The 19,989-nt window shown below is 46.5% G+C and overlaps 1 protein-coding gene across 7 annotated transcripts in view; it reads right to left on the bottom strand.

The window, feature by feature from the left end:
- Nucleotides 1-19,989, bottom strand: part of SUPT3H (SPT3 homolog, SAGA and STAGA complex component) — a 364,612-nt gene that overhangs the window by 271,985 nt on the left and 72,638 nt on the right. The window contains exon 1 of one of the 7 annotated variants that reach the window (XM_070732455.1): nucleotides 17,960-17,978. The exons of the other annotated variants lie outside the window; for them this stretch is intronic. The gene's annotated coding sequence lies outside the window, so the exon portion shown is untranslated. Of the gene's footprint in view, nucleotides 1-17,959; nucleotides 17,979-19,989 lie in introns of those variants that run through there. 7 annotated transcript variants of the gene reach the window in all.

Here is a 19,989-nt window from a genome sequence, read left to right as displayed (position 1 = left end):
ACTAAGGGAACTCTGTACCTTTGGGTCAACTGATAAAAGAGGTCTGGGTCGAGCCTCCACTCTGACGGGTCCAGGGTGGCCCTGCTGAGCCAATCCGCTTTGGTATTGCTGACTCCTGCAATGTGCTCCGTAGTCAGCGAGGCCAGATGGGTCTCGGCCCAGTTGAAAAGGTTTGTAGTCTCCTCCATAAGACGCTGCGACCTCGTGCCCCCTTGGTGGTTTAGGTGGGCTCTGGTTGCCACATTGTCGGTTAGTACAAGTACATGGCTGCCTTTTACCATGGGGGCAAAGGCTAGTAGGGCAAAGAACACCGCCCTTAGCTCGAGGAAATTTATGTTGAATGGTGATAGGTCTTCTATAGTCCACAGCCCCTGTGCCATATGTCGTCCCAGATGGGCACCCCATCCATATAGACTGGCGTCCGTGGTGAGAATGAGGCGGTCTTGTGTGCGAAAGGGGGAACCTTCCTGAATCGCTCTGGTAGTCCACCACTGCAGGGACTCTCTGACTTCCCTTGGTAGTTTGACTGTTTTGTGCGAATGGCTGACTTTGGCCCTTTGAGCTGGTAGTAGAAACCACTGGAGACCTCTGATATGGTGTCTGGCCCAGGGTACAATACCTATGGCCGACACCAGCGTCCCCAAAACTTTTGACAACAGTGATAGTGGGACCCGCCTGTGGCAGCCCACGTCGGTAACTAAGCGATGAATATTCCTCTGTCTTTCAGAAGAAAGGGTCACTGTGCCTGATAAGGTGTCTATGATGGACCCCAGATGTTGCAGTCTGGTTGCGGGAGACATCTGGCTCTTCTCCACGTTGATGGTGAAGCCATGGACTTCTAATGTCTGTACAGTTCTGGATAGGTCCTCCCTGGCCTGACTGGGGGACCTGGACAAGATAATTATGTCGTCCAGGTAGGCCATCAGTCTGATGGAATGAGACCGAAGGTTGGCCGTCAGTGCGTCCAGCAACTTGGTAAAGGTTCGCGGGGCTGAGGAGAGGCCAAATGGCATGGCTTTGTACTGGTAATGGATGCCCTCTGAGCAGAACCTGAGGAACAGTCGGTGTGATGAAAGCGTAGTAGCCATGCTTCTGCTGGCGAACTTAGCCGCGTGGAGGGTAGCGTCGGCTGAAAACTCGGCCGCAGCCAGCAATTTACTTAGATCCTGGCGCAACCTACCCTCTTCCGGTCCGAGTCGTGACTGCATCTCTTGCAGCCACATTATGGAGGCCCTATTGAAGAATGAGGCCGCGGCTGCCGCTCTGAACCCCCAACTAGACATCTGATGTGCCTTGCGCAACAGAGTTTCCGCCTTCCTGTCTTCAGGCTTTAGGCTCTCCCCCGTCTCTGAGGGCACCAGGGCACTGGATACCAGTGTCACCACTGGCTGGTCGATGGGAGGAAACTCCAGAAGCTTTTCCACCTCTCATCGAATGTATAAAACTTTCTCTCCAGGTTCGATGGGCCCTGGGCCGCTGCAGGGTGCTGCCAAGGCTTCTTGACTCCCTCGACAAAGATTTGCGAAGCTGGGATATGGTCAGACTCGGGTTGGGGTTCCCTAAGCAAGGAGGCTGAAGTCTTATCGGCGTCTTCTTCTGACGCTTTAGCCGTTCCCTGGAGGTCCATCACCTGTTTTGCCTTGTACAGCAGGGTCCTAAACAGTGCTGGCTTGAATAGGCCTGCTACTGGCTGTTGTTCCGGTGTGTTTTCATCCTCCGAGAACTCATATTCTCTGTCACTGTCCTCGCCTATGGCCGGTTCCTCCGATAGGGACCCCAGCCCCGAGGGGGGCGGTACTGGCCAAAGGTTCTTTGTCTGAGGTTGCGAAGTACGATGTGTATACTGGCTTGTTCCAGCGGTCACGCCTTGCGAATAAGCATTGGCAACGATCTCCTGTAGGTCAGGTGGCATGTGTTGCCAAGAGCCAGATTGTGACCTCAGCCCTGCCGCCGTGGGAGTAAAGGTGGCGGAAGGGACCTGGGAACTTCGCCTTGCTGGGCCTGCTGACTCAGGTCTAGCCCAAGATAAGACTGGTGATGGTGCAGCCTGTGGCAATGTAAGGAACTGTCCATCTGGCAACCAGTCACCCTCTTGGAAGGCCCCCGTGTGCCCAAAGGCCGACTGTGGGGTCATAGGGTAAGGTGTGGGTACCTGCCTCTGAGTCAAAGGCACTGCCAAGGGGGAAGACTGCAGGGCTGCCTCCAATCTCTTTTCTAGCGCTTTTATGCGCTTCTCTGCCTCCTTGAGAGAGGCTGATGAGGCCGGGGACTGGGAGGACTTGGGCTTCTCCTTGGTCTTCCCCTTAACTTTCTCCTTAGGCACTACCGGAGAGCTGGATTTGTCGCCTCCGGTTTGGTCTTCCATGGTACTCACGAGTTGTAGTCTAACTGTGCTGCCCGGCAAATTCTGTCCCCAAACGCTTCGTCACTGCCGAGAAAATGGCCACCCCGTCGCCTTGCGGCTGCGCATTACAACCCAAAGCTCCTTTCGCGCCTCTCAGCTGCCGGAAACCCTTCCGGTTGGCGCCCTGACGGGTTTCGTGGGAAAAGTCACCCAAAATGGCGGCGCCCAGCGTTTTCGCGGGCTTTTCGTCCCCTTTTTTTTACAAGCTGCCGCCGAAATCGGCTCCCCGCCGTCCTCTCCGTGCCGAGCTTTCCCCGCCGTTTGGCTCCCAGCCGAGCTCTCCCTGGCTGGTCCTGGCTGTGGCTCCTTTCTCCTGGGTCGCAGCGGCGGCGCTGGCAGCGGCGGCGGCAGTGCTATCGGCACTCGCCACCCAACAGCTGATCGGGGCTCAGCATCTCCTCGCAGAGCCCTCTGGGGTGCCTCCGTCCTCGAGCCTCCCAGTGGGGGGTGGACCCCCCCACCTTCGGCCCGCAGCCCTAGTTTGACCTCGGAGGCTAGGGACTCTGGGCTGAGGTGCTCCTATTGGGGGTAGTTCCCTCGGAGGGAAAACAACCCCTAAGGAGAACGTTGGGGGTGTTGTCCGCGGAGGACAGAGACCCCTTCATCCAACGCTGTTCGGATCTGTAAAGGAGATAAAATAAACAAAATTAAACAGGTAAAAAACAATTTCCTTACTCTAAGTAAACTCAGTATGTCTCTACTCTGGAACTGAGTTTTTAAAACTGAGCTCATGGGGGACTGCAAGGGGCCGGTACCTATTTATTATGCTAATTTTTACTCAGTCTCTACCAATAGGATTGGTTAAATACCCATGTTGGACTCTCCTTCCAGATGCAGTGGAGAACAGCAGTCCTCAAACTACGGCCCGCAGGACGCATGCGGCCTGCTGAGGCCATTTATCCGGCCCACGGCAGCGCACGAGATTTTACGCATACACAATAAGCTCCCGAATCTCCCATCCACTCACCATGAAAAATACCCCCCCACACGCAGCCTTTTCCAAAGCTGTGCAACAGAGGCGAGAGTTGGAATTGGGGGCGGGGAGCAACGAAAGTGCAGAGGCCGGTGAAGGTTTTTCTTATTTTGAATGTCGCCCGTGCATGCACACCTGCTCCCCATCCCCCTGCCAGCCCACCAAACAGTCTGAGGGACAGTGAACTGGCCCCCTGTGTAAAAAGTTGGGGACCCCTGATCTAAATGATTGCTAAGGGAAATTGTAATTTAGGGGTTTAAAGTGTTAAGGGAATGCTTGTGATACTGTTCATAGCCAAAAATAGTGTATTTATTTCCACATCTCTACTTCGTGGAAATTTGACCTTCGCAGTCAGTCTTAGAACGCATTCCCCATGAAAGTCAAGGGAACACTGTATATAAACAGTGTTATATCTTTGTATACTACCAATACGTACTTGACAAAATAAATAAATAAATAAAATTTAGAGGCAATTGACAAAAATTTAATAATACAAGAAATATTAATATATTAATTAAATAATAGAATATGTACTTCTCTTGATTGGAAGAAAGGAACAACTTACTAGATGTATAGCTGTTCCTGCTTACCATATTTGTCGGCGTATAAGACACACTTTCCCCCCCCCCTCCAAAAGAGGGTAGAAATGTTGGTGCATCTCATACATTGATTACAGTCATTTTTGGCTTCCTGAAGCCCTGCCTTCGCATCCCATTTTTGTGAAAAATGGACAGAGGGTCTGGGGAGCCTGCAGAGCACTCCTGGGGGCTAGGGGAAGGCAAAAACACCTTTTTGTGAAGAAAAATGGGCAAAAAACAGGCCTTTTTTGCCTTTCCCCATCCCCTAGGACCTCTCTGCAGGCTTCTTAATCCCCCTACACACCCAATTTTTGCCAAAAAAAAAAAAAAGCCCATAAGAACTATCTTTTTGATTAAGAGGACAGCCTTCTTTATAGTCTTCTGTTAACAGTCATTATAAAATGCCATAAAATATATTGGGAAGTCTTACATGTCTCTCCTTTCTTTTTCTTTTCCTCCTCTTCTCTTTTTTATTCCTTACTTACAAGCAATATATTAACCTAAAATTATAAGGACATACATGATATTGAGCATTCGCTTTGATCTAAACAATAGAGTTTGAAAGCAGTGCACACTGTTTGCATTCTCTGTTGAGGAATTAACATTTCTAGACAGGGTGGGAAACAGTTACATTAACAATGAAGTTGTGTAATATTTTTTTCACCTATTATCTTCTTACAGTAATAGCATTTTTTTTTTAGTTTTTAACTTTAGAGGATTTGCTTATCAGTTAAATTTCATCACTGTGCACATTTAAGAAGACAGAAATCACATTTGCTCAGAAGTAAGTCCTTAAAGGTATTTTAGCAATAGCTTCATATTTTGATGTTTTGTTTTTAATTGCAAGTGCTTCACATCTAGGTAACTAGACAGAACCTGACCACAAGCCAGCCAAGTGGTGCAATTATTCATACTATTGGTAATAATCACGTCTGCATAACTGGTACATAAACCTCTAATTACAGAGTCAGGATATCCCTGAGGCTTGGGAAACAACACTAGCTTCACAATATGAATTTAACAAGCTGGAACGTATACATCACTAAAAAAATATTTTAAGGAACACAAATCCCACCAGATCTAAAATGGAATAGGACCCTTTAAGATAAAGGGTGTGGGGAGAGAGCAAATTTGTACCACTATTGGCTCTACCCCTGGCCTTAATCTCTAAATCCAAATAATTGCACTTTGATATTAAAATATAAATAATCTCCAATACAATAGGAGGAAGTATTCGTCAAAAACTTGGAACTCTGTTAAATCTGAACTTGTCTTCCACAGAAAAGTACGATACTGCAAAATACATTAGAAGTTCACCTCCTTCTAGTGATGATCTAATACACGGGTACCAAACTTGCATCACCACATCGTTATGTGATGTCATTTTCCCCCTTCGCTAAAATGGGGGTGGACATGGCCAGTGCATGAAGCATCCAAGCCCACAGGCCTCAGGTTTGACACCCTGGTTTAGTATCTATCAGAAGAGCAGCATTTATAATAATCTTTTATATATTTTGTATATTTCTACCGTGTTTCCCCGATAGTAAGACCCCCCCGATTGTAAGACATATGGGGGGTTTCAGGGGGGTCGGCTTATATAAGCCATACCCCGAAAGTAAGACATATGTCTTACTTTCGGGGAAACACGGTACTAAAAGCGAGGGAGCAGTTCGCAGCGCCCTGGCGGCGGTTCCCTCCGCTTTGACGGCGCTGGTCCGCTCGCTCGTCCCCGCAACCGACCCGTTTCCCCGACACGCGTCTGGAGGGGAGGAGCCGCTCTGCGCAGTTGGGCAGCCCCACCTGCCTGCCGGAAAGGAGGCGGGCGAAGGAGGGCGCAGCTCCGGCCGCCCGCTCGGCTCGCTTCTACAACTTCGGACCAGCGCCGTCCTTCGCCTCGCATTTCCGGGTTGGCGAGCCTGGATTGTTTTTCCTGCGAGCGCTGGTCCCCGCTAAGCCTTCGCTTAGCGGGGACCAGCGCTCGCAGGAAAAACAATCCAGGCTGAGTGAGGCTTCGGACCAGCGCCGTCCTTCGCCTCACATTTCCGGGTTGGCGAGCCTGGATTGTTTTTCCTGCGAGCGCTGGCCCCGCTAAGCCTTCGCTTAGCGGGGACCAGCGCTCGCAGGAAAAACAATCCAGGCTGAGTGAGGCTTCGGACCAGCGCCGTCCTTCGCCTCGCATTTCCGGGTTGGCGAGCCTGGATTGTTTTTCCTGCGAGCGCTGGTCCCCGCTAAGCCTTCGCTTAGCGGGGACCAGCGCTCGCAGGAAAAACAATCCAGGCTGAGTGAGGCTTCGGACCAGCGCCGTCCTTCGCCTCGCATTTCCGGGTTGGCGAGCCTGGATTGTTTTTCCTGCGAGCGCTGGTCCCCGCTAAGCGAAGGCTTAGCGGGGACCAGCGCTCGCAGGAAAAACAATCCAGGCTCGCCAACCCGGAAATGCGAGGCGAAGGACGGCGCTGGTCCGAAGCCTCACTCGGCGAGGCGAGAGGGAAGAAGGAGAAGCGCTTCTCCTTCTTCCCTCTCGCCTCGCAGAGTCAGGCGCAGAAGGCTTAGCGGGGACCAGCGCTCGCAGGAAAAACAATCCAGGCTCGCCAACCCGGAAATGCGAGGCGAAGGACGGCGCTGGTCCAAAGTTGTAGAAGCGAGCCGAGCGGGCGGCCGGAGCTGCGCCCTCCTTCGCCCGCCTCCTTTCCGGCAGGCAGGTGGGGCTGTCCAACTGCGCAGAGCGGCTCCTCCCCTCCAGACGCGTGTCGGGGAAGCGGGTCGGTTGCGGGAACGAGCGAGCGGACCAGCGCCGTCAAAGCGGAGAGAACCGAGCAGATCAGCTGCTGGGCGGCCTCCCTGGGTCTTCCCGACTTCACCCTGTCAATTTGGTTAGTGGAGGCGGGAAACGGCAGGGGGGGGTATGTAAGACATACCCCGAAAGTAAGACCTAGTGGGGCTTTTGCGGGTAAAAAGATAGTAAGACACTGTCTTACTATCGGGGAAACACGGTATTCTGGAATTCTTAAAATTCAAAAATCTGTTTTGAATGTACTCCATCCTAAACAGCAGCAAAAACTGGCTGGGGAAGTCATGTGAAATGGCAAAACCTCTCCAGAATCTGTTAATAACTCTCTTTAACAAAAAAGCAGACTGGCCTTAAGGATTAGAATCAAGTGGCTGCTTTTTGTTGCAAGAGTCTTTATAAAGATGAATATCAGCTACTGTGGAACTTAAAAATCTAGCCAATCAGCTCCAAGATTTCAACCCTGTGTTTTCTTCTCTAGCCTTAAGAGGTTACAGACTTCCTGCCTCCCATTTCTCAGAACTGAATTTTGAAGACACTTGTTTCATAAAATGTTTGATCTTAAATTTTCTACTTCCAGCCTTCCTGGCTTCAGCCTTCCTGGGAAAGACTTGACTATGAACTTGAACAATCCAGAAGTCCATTTAAAGAATTTGTTAAATTACACAGATGATTTATAGTAGTATGTACATTGCTGACCATAACTCTGTCCAGAGAATGATTTAAACCCTGGCTAATGGATCCATTTCAATTCACCTTAGTATGGAAATGGGACTAGTTCCTATTTCCGTTGCAGTTAGTTCCTTTTCTACCCACATCACAAAATAGGAGTACTTTTGCACGTTGATGGTTACTGTTAATATAATGTAGCATTTAGTCAAAGGTTCATATTCTTTATTAATAATGTTCTTATTCTCTTTTACTAAAGGAAGTTACTACTTAATTTTGTGCTGATAATTTAATTAAAGAATTCAGTAGTTCACTTTAGGTCAATCACTTTTCTCTTAGTGATTTTAGGCTACAAGATTACTGAACTGATAAAACTGAGATTACAGTATGGTGAATACTATAGTGTAGTGATGGCGAACCTTTTTTTCCTCGGGTGCCAAAAGAGCATATGTGGGCGCTATTGTGCATATGTGAGTGCCCACAACCATAATTCAATGCCTGGGGAGGCCAAAAACAGCTTCCCACCCCCTGGAGGCACTCTGGAGGCTGGAAACAGCCTGTTTCCCAACTTCTGGAAGATCCAGTAGGCTCATGTTTCATCCTCCTCAGGCTCCAAAAGCTTCCCTGCAGCTGGGGGAGAGTAAAAATACCCTTCCCATCCCCCCAGGAAGCTCTCTAGAAGCCAAATGCCCTCCCACAGCGAGCCAAAAAATCAGCTGGCCAGCACACACATACACATTGGAGCTGAGCTAGAACAACAGCTCATGTGTCAGCAGATATGGCTCAGCGTACTACCTGTGGCACCCATGCCATAGGTTTGCCATCACTGCTATAGTGAATAAGAATCAATTACATGTTCTTTTTATGATAATGGACAAAAGTACTCTAATTGCCTAGTCAAATACACTAGAACCATGATGGTGAACCTATGGAGCCATATCGGAGGGCATGTGAGACGTTGCCCTATGTCAGTTCCAGCACGGCAGCTGATTTTTGGCCTTGGGGAAGGACGTTTCGCCCTCCAGATGCTTCAGGGAAAATGGCCCAATGGACAAACCGAAGTTCAGAAAATGCTCTTCCAGTTTTCCTGTTGTGCTGCTTTTGGCATGCCGGGGTTTCAGGAAGCTTCCACGAACCCTCTGGAATGCAAAAAAAAGCACAACAGGCAAACCAGAAGTCCGCTTTTCTGAACATCCAGTTTGCCCGTTTGGCAGTTTTTTCCACGTCCCAGGCTTCAGTGAGGCCTGTGCACAGTGAGGGGATGGGGGGGGATTGTACGCATGTGCAGGGGCAGCATGGGTGGGTGCACATGCGTGGAGTGAGGGAAGGGGTGTGGGCACGTGCACACATGCTATTACACCCCTCCACACCCCTTTGGCACGCAAACGAAAAAAGGTTTGCCACCACTAAACTAGAACAATGAATGGGGGGAAAACCATGAAATGCTTTAACACAGCAGTTCCCAACAGTTTTTGCACCAAGGACTGGTTTTTTGGAAGATCATTTTTCTGGGGATTGGGGATAGGAGAGGAGCATGCAACCAAGATCTTGCACATGCGCAGTTTCACTTGCAGGCAGCTCACCTCCAATTGTGTGGCTCAGTTCCTAACAGGCCAGGGACCAGGAACAGTCTGTGGCCCAGGGACCTCTGTTTTAACAGGTTTCTAATGCCCCAGAGGAAAAAATGTTTTGGGATTTAAAAAAAAAATCCTTATCACTCATGAGAGAGAAAAAAATGCAGTAGCATTACAGCTAGTCCTTGACTTAAAACTACAACTGGGACCAGAATGTAGTCATAAAGTGAATCATCATATTACAAGACTCACTTGTATGACCATTTTTATCATTAAACAAATCACATGCTTGCAAAATGTCACAGTCTGGCTTCCCCAACTGAATTGGCTTGTCAGAACGGCTCAGGAGATCACAAACTAATGACCACAAGATGCTGCAATGTCATAAATACAAGTCTATTGCCAAGCACCCAAATGGCAATTTATGAGACCACAGTACAACAATCGTAACTTCTAGGACAAGTCATAAGCAACCTTTTTCTAAGGTTATCTTAATTTCAAACTATTGTTCAAAGAACAGTTACAACAGTTACTTCCATCAAACACTTTCTCAAAGGTAGAAATTTTTTTGAAGATCAACTTGTGCTTGTGCAACCACAATAAAGATCTTCCTGGAGTTTGGAAAAGAAGATGAAGTTTGGAATTAAACATTCTCAAATTTGTTAATTTGAACACAAGTAATTTTAAACAATTTCAAAAACTAAATATAGAGTTAGATATGGCATAATTAAAACTTATTGTCTGCTCTTATAGCAATAATTTTATAGATTTATGTATCCTGGCATTGCCAAATTTTATAAGAAACAGATATAAACTCTCATTTATTGTGTTTGCATATGAGATACACTCCACAAAGTAAAAATCTGACCCTGAGAATTTCATTTATCTGTGATATGAAGCTAAAGAAAACACTTAATAGAAACATTTTTATAAACAGGAAATTAAAAACCAAGTAAAATACAATACCACTTAATAATGTGCTGACTCATATGTTCTAAATAAGCAAAAAGGCTGTACAGTTACCAATTGAAAAAAAGTAAAATTTAAAAATGTCAGAAGAAATACCACTAAGGAAGGCCTAACTATAAATATGTGCCAGAGAGAGAGAAAGATTAATAACTAAATTAACTTAAACCAGTTTTTTCAACTTTTATGTCAATTTTCCACATCTAAACCAGAGACATCATAGATATATACATCAGTTTATAAACTGGAATTATGATTAAGACTTTTCAGAATTAATACAAATATTATGTTTCAAATTCCTTAGAGACAACTTTGTGCACAAAGTTTTTGATATAAAGTCAATTTAACCTATAAATATTTAAATACACAAATGAAAAGTATATCTTATTTACAGATAGTCCTTCACTTACAACCAATCAATTAGCAACAATTCGAAGTTACAACAGACCCTCCAAATGGTATTTATAACTCAGTCTCGAGGTTATGTCCACTGCAGCATTCCTGTGGAGAGCATGCCTCTCATCTTTCCCTGCATCCTGCTCTGCTAGATCTCCACATGCACTAAGCCTGTTTTGCAACCCACCAGGTTCCACATGCTCCTCCTCAACTCGGTCATTAAGTCTCTCACCTTTCAAAGATGTCATTGCTCACAGTCGCTCATGCCCTCATCACCTCGAGGTTCGATTACTGCAACGCTCTCTACATGGGGCTACCTTTGAAAAGTTTTCGGAAACTTCAGATTGTGCAGAATGCGGCCGCGAGAGCCATCGTGGGGCTTCCCAGATTCGCCCACATTTCTACAACACTCCTATATCACCAGGCATGGGGGAACTGAGACACCTTCCCCAGGCTTTTATATTTTATGTTTGGTATGTATGTGTTGTTTGGTTTTAAATGATAGGGTTTTAGATGTCTTTTTCTCTTTTAATATTAGATTTGATCCACTGTAACATTGTTTTTATTATTGTTGTGAGCCGCCCCGAGTCTTCGGAGAAGGGCGGCATACAAATCTAATAAATTATTATTATTATTATTATTATTATTATTATTATTATTATTATTATTATTATTATTATTATTGAGGTTGGGGAAGAGAAGCCACTCTACTGCTGTGCTACATGGCACAATACCACAAGTAGCGGTTATTTTTTGAGTGGAAAAAATAACACCGGAGAAGCTAAGGCTAGCATTAATGAAGAAGCTGAAGAAGCTTCTTGGAGAAGTGAAACGTCTTCAATGAAAAACAAGGCCCATTGTTCTTGAAAAAACATCCAGAACAATCATGACTATGACTGAGAATCTCCATAGATACTAGCAAAGAAATAAATCCTCTATGGCATTTTTTTAGCCTTAGCTCCTTTAGCATTAGTGAGGAACAAAGAGAGCTTTTTTTCCTCAGTAACGCTCACATTAGCTTTGCCAGTGTTATTTTACACGTACCAAGTGGCAACAACAACTCAGCAGACTGTCCTCCTTCCCTACCCCAACCTCCGAAGTTCTGGAGATCCTTGAAAGGTTAAATGTGCGATTGTGACAGGGTGGGCAGAAGTCTTCAAAGGGGCAGACAGGTGGGAGGAAGCCTTCAAAGTCCAGAGGCAGATGAGTCTGTGCCTGCAATAAGTCACCCTGGATTTCCACCACCCCTGAGGCAACCCACACTCCACTTAATGACCCACATGTTTAACAAATGCATTTGGGAGAGCAGGGATAGGGGGTAATTAAGTGAGGCAGTTCACTTAACAGCCCTCCGGATTTCAAACTGCATTGGGCAGGTTCCATTAGGGTCATAACGTAACAACTACTTGTATTTCATTTGAATGATGTGATAGCAAAAGTAAACATAATGGCTATGGAAAAAATATTTTATTTATCTGTGCAAAATTAAACAGCAGAAAGTTACTCTCTTTTTAGCTAAATGTTTAGAAAAATAATATCCTTTAAAATATTTATAGGCTACTTCTATTTTATAAAATAGTTCAACTTAAGTGTACTTTGCATACTTCCCAAAGTCTCTAGAATCATTCAGTTAATAAATATTTTAAGTAAGAGCTGAACTAAGCAGAAGAACCGTTGCACTTACCTGAACAGTCTTCTCGCTGCACTGCAAGGAGAGTCCAACATGGGTTAATCTTCAGCCTAGCTGGAAGGGACTGAGTTAAAAATTAGCATAATTTACTGGTCCAACCCCCATGCTGCCCTTCCCGGGTCAGTCTTACAATAAAACAAAGTCATAGTGATAGTAAACCAAAGAACTTTATTAATCAACTAACTTGAAAGTAACTCAAACTATGATAACCCTGAGACCCTGGGCCCAAACAGCCGGGTGGGTTTGGACTCTCCTTGCAGTGCAGCGAGAAGACCGTTCAGGTAAGTGCAACGGTTCTTCTCCACTTGCACTGCTTCGGAGAGTCCAACATGGGATATACCCAAGCTTAACTTATTAGGGGGGGAAAGGCTGGACCAGGGACACAGTATCGGTGCAAACTCTCTGCAGTACTCTGCGTCCAAAGGCTGCTTCAGCAGAAGCGAAAGTGTCCAATCTGTAATGTTTAACAAATGTATTAGGTGTGGCCCAAGTTGCCGCACGGCAAATATCGTCAATCGGGGCCTGTGTCGTCCATGCCGCTGAAGTGGCCGCACTCCTTGTTGAGTGTGCTGTGATGCCTCTTGGTATCGGTGTAGACCTTGATTTGTATGCCGTGATGATGCAGGAACGAATCCAGCAACTAATTGTCTTGGGCGAGACTTTACTCCCCATAGATGCTGGAAAATATGAGACAAATAGGGCTTCCGTTTTTCTAAAGGTATTAGTCCGTCTAATATAAAGTTTGATGGCCCGTCGAACATCCAACTTGTGCCATCTTAGTTCCAGTGGATGAGACCCCTGGGCACAAAAGTCCGGTAGCACAATGTCCTGAGATCTGTGAAAAACCGTGTTCACCTTAGGTAGGAAGGCAGGATCTGGTCGGAGGACCACTCTGTTGGTGTGGAAGATGCATAAGTCCGGTCGTACTGATAAGGCTGAGAGCTCGGAGACCCTCCTTGCCGATGTGATTGCAGTGAGGAAGGCCGTCTTTAGTGATAACAGACGCAGCGGTATCTCCCTCAAGGGTTCAAAGGGAGGCTCCGTGAGGGCCTGTAACACTAGTGGCAGATCCCATGTGGGGAAACGGTGTATAGTAGGAGGTCTGATGTTCGCTGCTCCTTTAATGAAATCCCGAATCCATGGGTGCTGGGAGATTGGAGTAGCAAAGTCCATCTTAAGTATTGTGGCAATAGCTGCCGTTTGTCTGCGAAGTGTATTTGGAGCCAATCCTTTATCCAGACCGGCTTGTAGGAACTCCAGAATCTGGATCACTGATGGTGACTGAGGATCCTGATTACGACCTCTGCAGAAGGAGCAGTAAGCCTTCAAGGTAGTTTGGTAAATTCGTGTCGTGGAAGGACGGCGTGCTGCCTGTATGGTGGATATCACTTTACCCGGAACCCGTTCCTTCCTTAACCTCTCCCCCTCAAGTGCCACACGGCAAGACTCCACCACTGGGGGTCTGGGTGGCAAATTGACCCCTGCATCAGTACCACCTTGTGATGTGGAATGCGCCAAGGGGGAGAAATTGAAAGGTCCATGAGGTCCGCAAACCAAGGGCGTCTGGGCCAGTGAGGAGCTACCAGGAGGATTTCTGCTTGTTCTTGTAATAGTTTGTGTATTACCCTCGGTATTAGGCAGACGGGGGGAATGCATACAGCAGACCCCTTGGCCACAGGCAGGCTAGAGCATTGATCTGTTCCGCTCCTGGTGATGGGAACCTTGAGAAGAACCTCGGTAAGTGGCTGTTGTGGCAGGTGGCGAATAAGTCCACTTCCGGAGTCCCAAATCTGCGCACAATGTCCCGAAAAAGATCTGAGCTCAGGCTCCACTCTGTTGGGTCGATAGTGGTCCGACTGAGCCAATCCGCCTGTATGTTGGAGGTGCCGGATATGTGCTCTGCTCGTAGAGATGCGAGATGTTGCTCTGCCCACCTGAACAGGGACTGAGATTCTCTCATCAGGCGACCTGATTTCGTGCCGCCTTGATGGTTGATGTGTGCCCTGGTCGCCACATTGTCTGTAAGTATCAGTACATTTTGGCCCCTCACCAGGCCCGTGAAGTGTCGTAGAGCCAGGTGGACCGCTCTGAGTTCCAAGTAGTTGATGTTGGGACATGCGAGGTCCTCTGGACTCCATAATCCTTGGGCCATCCCTACCTCGGAGTGAGCTCCCCAACCTGAGAGACTCGTGTCCGTAGTTATCGTCACCTCTTGTTGTAGTAGAAAAGGCGACCCCTGATGTAGCGCTGACGACTTCCACCATGGGAGCGATCGGCGCACCTCTGGTGAAATTGTCACCAATCTGGAAGAGTGACTGGTCCGGTTCTGTTGAAAAGGAATGAGAAACCACTGCAGTGGTCTGGCATGTAGCCTGGCCCAGGGAACAATGTCTATGCAGGATATGAGAACTCCCAACAGTTGGGACAGAAACGCCAGTGTTACTGTACGGCTGCGTTGCAATTCTGTGATCAACGCCCTGACCTTGACCTGGCGGTCTGACGATAGGAAGACCTTGCCCTCCATGGTGTCTATGTTGGTACCTAGGTGAGGTAAGTACCTGGTCGGTATGAGATGACTCTTTTGGTAATTGATTGAGAACCCCGCCTCTGCCAAGGTCTCTATAGTCTCTGACAGGTCTCGTCGTGCCCGACTGGAGCTGCTGGACAGTATGATATCGTCCAGATACGCCATCAGGCGTAGAGGACGTGTCCGTAGCTCTGCGGTGAGGATGTCCAATAACTTTGTAAAAGTCCTGGGAGCTGACGATAGGCCAAAGGGCATGGCCTTGTACTGAAAATGGTGGTTTTCGAAACAAAACCGGAGGTATTTCCTGGAATCTGGATGCACTGGGACATGGAGGTATGCCTCTTTGAGGTCTATTGACGTCAGCCAGTCCTGTTGACGTATTGCAGCTAGTATAGTCCTTAGAGAGTGCATCTTGAACCTGCGGTATTTTATGTATAGGTTCAACTGTTTCAGGTTGAGGATGAGGCGGCAACTCCCTGAGGCCTTGGGTACTATAAACACTATGGAATAGTACCCCTGCTTCTCCTGGTGTGGTGGAACCTTCTCGATGGCCCTGATTTGAAATAGATGATGAATTTCTTGGTAAAGGAGGTTGCGCTTGTGATTGTTGGAAAGTACCGGACACTCCAGAAATCTGTTTGGAGGATTCACGGTAAACTCCAGGGTGAGTCCCTGAGTTATAGTATTTATGGCCCAAGTGTCGGTGGACATAGATGCCCAGGAGGCGGTGAAGTGCTGTAGCCTATGGGAACTGTCGTGGTAAAGTCATTTGTTCCTTCTAAAGCCTCCCCTGTTGAAACCTCTATAGGCCTTCCTTGATTGTTGGAACTGCCTGTTCCTATCTCCAAAGCTACCCCTGTCCCCTCTGTAGGACAGTTGGGAGTAGGACCCCTGGGTATATGATCTTCCAGCCTGGGGTGCAGAAGAGGAAGATTTGGCCCGAAAGGGCTGGCGCCTAAAATATGGAGCAGTGCGTCTTTCCTGCCTTCTGTAAGATCTAGGCATGACTTTCTTCTTGTCCTTGTCCTCCACAAGGACCTTGTCAAGAGATTCCCCAAACAATCTTGACCCATCAAATGGGGCCGAGGCTAGACGCCCTTTGGACTTGGCGTCAGCTTGCCAAGTCCGGAGCCAGAGTAAGCGTCGGGATGATTGGTTTGCTGCTAGGGCTCGTGAGGAGAAACGAGATGCAGACAGAGTGGCATCCGCCGAAAATTCCGCCGCAGCTAGCAACTTGTTAAGGTCCTGCCTTAAGCGACCCTCTTCGGGTCCCAGCTTCGAGAGCATTTCCTGGAGCCAAAGGACCGAAGCTCTGTTAAAAAATGAGGCTGCCGAAGCTGCTTTGAGGGCCCATGCCGACATCTGGTGAGCTTTTTTATTTATTCCCTCTGCCCTCCGGTCTTCCGGTTTTAGGCCATCTGCCACATCGGAAGGGACTAATGCATTAGATACTAGGGCTGCAATTGGAGCATCTACTGATGGAAATTCAAGTAACTTTTCCAATTCTGGCTCAAATGCGTAAAACTTACGCTCAGAGGCTGTTGGGCCTAGAGCAGCTGCTGGATATTGCCAAGGCCTCTGTACATTGTCCAAAAAAAGTTTAGGGGCTGGTATAAGGTCAGCATCCCTTTGGAGCTCCGTGAGCACCCTCGAGGCCGGAGGAGGGGCTGATGTTGGATCTGTGGGCTTTTCAGGGGTGCCCAAAGCCACAGTCATCTTTGCCTTATTGAGCAGTACGCGAAAGATAGCGGGCCTAAAGAGGCCTGTATACACTGGCGGTTCTGGGGGTGCCCCTTCATCCTCAGACAGGCCATCATCTGGCTCTGATCCCTGTCCTCTGAACGCAGGGTCTTCAAGGAATGAATCATGCGCAGGTGACGAGGGGGCTGGAGCTGCCCAAATATTCCTTTGCAGGGAAGGAGGAGGAAGAGGGTGTGGAGAGGCAGGGGATGCACTTGCCGTGTATTGTTGTACCCCAGCTGCTATGCCATGCGAATATGCTGAAGCGATCATATCCTGCAAGGCTGGTGGTAGGCGTTGCCAGGGATCTGGAGATGATCTGAGCCCCGCAGCTGTTGGGGTAAATGTGGCAGTAGGCAATGGTTGAGGTGCCATGTGCCATGCAGGAGAAACAGAGGGTGGCCTGGCAACCTCAGGTCTCATGGGTTCCGCCACCTGGGATGGGCCCCCGAACCTATCTGGAGACCAGTCCTTGTCTGTGGCCAAACCACTTCCTTCAGGGAGTCTTGGGGGGGTCCCAGTTATCATGCCCCCACTCTGACCTGGCACTGATGAGACAGCGGCAGTGCATTGCTTCTGAGCCTCTAGTTGCTCCTCCAATGCCTTAATTCGACGCTCGGCCTCTCTTAATTCAGATGATGATTGAGAGGTTTTTGCCTTTGCCTTTGAGGAGTGAGTCGTCTCCTTGGCTTTTGCGGCTGAGGGCTCTGCTGTCCCCTGCTGTGGAAGATCAGCCATTGGGGAATTTATTCCAAGCCTCCGCAACGTAAGAATAGAGAAAAGAACTTTTTCTTTTGTTATAACAAGTATTACCGAGCGAAAAATGGCCACCGCTGTTCTTTTCCTGTGTAACAGGAAGTCCGGTCTCTTCCTGCCTCTCTAGGCATTAAGCCGGAAGTCGGCTGCTCCAAAATGGCGGCCTCCTGTGTGCCGCGCCATCTTCCAATGGCCGTTCCCTTATGTAGCCGTCTCAGGCGGCAAAAGGGAATCGTCGGATTAGTTCCGATCCCGGGCGGCGTTTTTTGGGCGGGAAATTCAAATTCCTGCTTGCCCTGGCCCAACTTGGTAGAAAAAAACGCCTTGCCCTGAGGTATGGCCGCGCAGGCCGGGGACCTCTGCCGATGGCGGTCTGTGGCGGGAGATTTGAATCTCCTCCTGCTGTATCCAAAAAAACCGCTCCAAAGGACGGTATGGCCGCGCAGGCCAGGGACCTCCATCATCGGTAACACCCAGTCTTGGGAGCTGTACCCACGCAGGGAAGAGGCTCCGACTTGGGGAAGACGATTTAGGGGCAATACTCCACAGAGCAGGGCCCCAATCACAACGAGGTAAGCTGCTCTATGATTCTGGAATAGAAACAGAAAGGAGAAAAATCATTAAGCACATTTAGCATATTTATTAATCAAACAGTTAAATTCAGATAAATATACAATTAAAAACAATTAAAAACAATTAAAACTACCCCTAGACTCTAAGAGTCCTAGGAGGAAAAACTCATGTGTCCCTACACTATGACTGAGTTTTTTAGACTGACCCGGGAAGGGCAGCATGGGGGTTGGACCAGTAAATTATGCTAATTTTTAACTCAGTCCCTTCCAGCTAGGCTGAAGATTAACCCATGTTGGACTCTCCGAAGCAGTGCAAGTGGAGAACTGACCATTTCAAAGATGATCCAGTAATTTTCTTCCAGAAATTTCTTGACCTATTTCCACTGGAGGTGCAGACTGGTAGAAAGTTCAGGGGTTGTAGTGGATGTTGAATGAACAGTTTTTGTTCAATCGTTCCCACTTCACAAAATGTCTTTCACTCAACTCTAAAAGTGTGCAAAGATTTGGAAATGTTGGACTGCAAGAAGTCTGTATATACATATGCATTTATCAATAAGACTGCATACCTTTCATAAAAAGATACAAATTGCTGTTAAATATATATGCATGTACATCCTTTTTAAAAATGATCTTGTAAAAAAATCATTTTTGCCATTCTGTCTTTTGAATAAACTAAGTGAAGGACCTCAAACCTTTCTTCAGAAACTTTCCTAAAAGTGTTTTTCTTTCCTATTCTTCAACTCCCCCACTCATCTCTCCAAATTGCCAAAAAGGACAGCAAAGAAAAATTTGGCACCACATTAATATATACCGTATATACTCGAGTATAAGCCGACCCGAGTATAAGCCGAGGCACCAATTTTTGCCACAAAAACTGGGAAAACGTATTGACCCGAGTATAAGCCGAGGTTAGAAAATGCAGTGGCTACTGGTAACTTATAAAAATGGAAAACAATAAAATTACATTAATTGAGACATGTTTTAGAATATTTATTTTAAAGAAAACCAGTAAACTAACTCTGTAAATTTAAAAGAGGGTAAACAAATTAACAATATTAACAATAAATTAAAAAGTAAAAAAAGTAGCTCGATCAGGAACAAAGCTAAAACCTAAGAGTTAAAATCCTTCAAAACTGGATTCCTTCTCATCATTAATTGGATTTACATTATTGTTCTGTTTTTATATATGCTGTGAGCCACCCTGAGTCCTTGGAGAGGGATTGCATACAAATCCAATTAAATAAATAAATAAACAAACAAACAAACAAACAAATAAGTGTATCCAAAGAAGAGCTTCAGCATTAGCTGCTGTGAGGTTATCAGCATAGAAAACCAAATAGATAGATAGATAGATAGATAGATAGATAGATAGATAGATAGATAGATAGATAGATAGATAGATATAGATAGAAAGATAGATAGACAGACAGACAGAAAAATAGATAGATAGATAGATAGATAGATAGAAATAGATAGATAGATAGATAGATATAGATAGAAAGATAGACAGACAGACAGACAGATAGAAAAATAGATAGATAGATAGATAGAAATAGATACAGATAGATAGATAGATAGAAAGAAAAATAGTTAGATAGAAAAATAGATAGATAGAAATAGATACAGATAGATAGATAGATGATAGATAGATAGATAGACAGATAGATATAAAGATAGACAGACAGATAGAAAAATAGATAGATAGATAGATAGATAGAAAGAAATAGATACAGATAGATAGATAGATAGATAGATAGAAAAATAGATAGAAAAATAGATAGATAGAAAGATAGACAGATAGAAAAAGAATTCCTGTCTAGCTCTGCCTCATAACACATTATTAGATCCTATCCAAGCAAGGACAGCAACTACCACAAAATACCATTTTTTAAACAGTTTAAATCCTTTCAAAGGAGGGGGAGGAGAATCTGACAGCAGGGGGCCTTTTTAATCCGACTCACCATTGCAAATGGCTGCCTTCTTTGCTTGAGCTAGGGAGAGGAACTACGGCGTGGGAGAGGGGACAAAAGCTGGTGCCTCCTTGCTCTGGCTCAAGCAATGGCGCCCTCGTGTGGTGACTTTGTCAATGACCCGAGTATAAGCCGAGGCTGTGTTTTTCAGCCCATTTTTGGGGCTAAAAAACTCGGCTTATACTCGAGTATATACGGTACTCCCCAAAATTCATTAATCATATTTTCATCACCTAGCCAAAGTTCAATCCCCTTCTACACTTCGTAATTAGAGCTGTTGTATCAATGTAATTGCTGTTTTCCATCTATTTCCAAGATAAATCCTTTATACATTAATATAATATTGATTTTATTCTTTATTTTTAACAACATAAATAAATCATGAAACA

This window comes from Erythrolamprus reginae, chromosome 1 (assembly GCF_031021105.1).
Source record: "Erythrolamprus reginae isolate rEryReg1 chromosome 1, rEryReg1.hap1, whole genome shotgun sequence".
Classification (NCBI taxonomy): domain Eukaryota; kingdom Metazoa; phylum Chordata; class Lepidosauria; order Squamata; family Dipsadidae; genus Erythrolamprus; species Erythrolamprus reginae.
The sequence above is the reverse complement of the archived record's forward strand: the minus strand, read 5'-3'. Positions and strand labels throughout refer to the sequence as shown.